Consider the following 2128-nt stretch of genomic DNA (forward strand, 5'->3'; position numbering starts at 1 on the left):
GACCTCTAGAGGAAGATAATTCAGGCGCTTTGGTTTGCCAACATCAAGGCATGGCATATAAGCAGAACTACTCGATTCTATACCCTCTTAAGAAAATAATCATAGACATGCACCATCTCCATTTCTCATTTTCAAGCAAAATCTGCAACGAAGGCATGCAATAAAAGTATAACTTTTAGCAGCTAGAAAGCAGCAAGAGAAGCGTAGAACAACCAAGCAAGTAATGCATTGAGAAAAAAAATTTAAGCAAGTATCATGTGAATTGTAACTTGCTTGACAAAGGAATAGAGCAATAAAATCCAGTGAGAAAGAATGGAGCACATACAGCTGCTGATTGCACGACATCTCACTTAATCCTCTGATCTTGAACTCCATACTATTATGCCTAGCCATAACCCTCAGATTCTTCAGCATCTTCTGGGCCTATATACATCAATAGGATTGACACCAAGTCACATTGAAAAGAATTGATCTTGAACTTTGAAAAACTAAATGCAGCTCAATAGCAAACTAACCTTGGCCCAGTCAATCTGATAGTAATCCCTGAGATTCTGGTTGGCAGTTAAAAAGTCTATAACAGGACCAGGGGTCCGGATCATCGTAGTCAAGACATCTACAGAAAGCACCGCTAGAATTGTCATCTAGAATTCACGAGCATGGTGAAATTTATAGATCGTAATAAATGAACGACAAATAAAGACTATAAAACTGCTACAGAGAAAAGTCATACTCATATTCAATGACAAACCACCTTGGGTAGTGCAGAAGCTAGAGTGAAACCCTCGACAACCAGTGACACCACCTCCCAATTTGGTGAAGTTCCTCACGTCATCATGAAAAAATGATTGTCTTACGAGAAGGCATCCACTACATTGTAGTGACAGATAAACGCAATGCATCTACTAAATGCGTCTACTACTGAGACCCAATCCATTACTTGATCCAACCAACATTTTCACATGCTCACTGTGCGGTGTGGCCGCCTAGCTAGCTAGCCATGCCCCACACATTTGTGTTTTATTTTATTAATGAAGGGTAGCATGTTAATGTGCCTACACATCAAGTATCTTGCATTTTGCTAATGACATGACCAAAACATCAACCAAGTCCACTTACCTAGTGATTCACCACATTGCACCTTGGGTGCCACATGCACTACTTTAAGTTACAATTGGTTGTATGTAAAAGTGAGATGAGGATTTAGCAGAACCCAAAAAATAACTAAAAGATTAGAAAGAGATTTTTGTGACTCCGTTGTGAACAAATGAGAATAACCTCAATGTACTTTTAACTTGTTGTGTAGTAAAGGTTTTAAGTATACATTTTTTTAATGATGGCCTACTTGAGTGTTGAGGCAGCCTGATTTCAAGATCAAGGCCGAACAAAGGGTGGTGTTCATGCTTTGATGGCATGGATTCCATGCAAGTTAAGTCGTTTCGGCCACGTTACTAAAAGTAACTCTGGCAGGTGTCCTGCCCAGTGTTACCAAGTTCTTTCCTTATGCTTCTTTAGCTTTCCCTTTCGGACGGGGATAATCCTAACCATTTATCTCATGATAAGCATTGCTTATGTGTGACGGATGATACGCAAGCCCATATCCAATGCGGGCCCTACACAATGGACAACCCATATCATAGGTGGGGTCCAATCCAGGAAAATTAGGAGTGTATCTCAGAAATCTCAAATAGTTGAAAACCAAAATTATCATTATTCATTCTTTGATTCACCATGGAATAAAAAAATTACTACCCCAAGTTTGGGCAGTATAATCATCATCCAAAAAAAGAATAAGAAGCACTTTATGGGCATACAATATCCAAAAATTTACAATTAACAACATTTTGCAACTATGCATCAAGCTGGGCTGAAGGACCGGCACCATGTGGCACGGTGTCATCTCGTCTGCATGTGATCATCGACATCAGGTCCTGCAGCTTCTTCTCCACTCGCTCGACAGCTTCTTTCGTTGCTTCTCGATCTGCGACAATCATTGATCGTGCTGGCGAAGTTGTTCATCTTGCTGGTGAAGATGGTATAATTGATGTTCGACAGTCCTGGTGGCCAGCATGACGACGAGTATGTAGGATTGGCGAGAACGTCAGGTCACTGTGTTAGGGCCTCTCATCTC

General features: G+C 40.6%; 1 long non-coding RNA gene across 1 annotated transcript; it reads right to left on the bottom strand.

Annotated features, from left to right (window-relative positions):
- Positions 1-242: 242 nt before the first annotated feature.
- LOC131218352 (uncharacterized) lies at positions 243-862 on the bottom strand. The gene is made up of 3 exons (XR_009157687.1): positions 731-862; positions 516-613; positions 243-423 (listed from the first exon to the last, which is right to left on the bottom strand). It is a non-coding gene; the product is annotated as an uncharacterized LOC131218352 (long non-coding RNA).
- Between the last annotated feature and the right edge of the window lie 1266 nt (positions 863-2128).

The sequence above is a fragment of the Magnolia sinica genome, chromosome 1, assembly GCF_029962835.1.
Source record: "Magnolia sinica isolate HGM2019 chromosome 1, MsV1, whole genome shotgun sequence".
In the NCBI taxonomy this organism is placed as follows: Eukaryota; Viridiplantae; Streptophyta; class Magnoliopsida; order Magnoliales; family Magnoliaceae; genus Magnolia; species Magnolia sinica.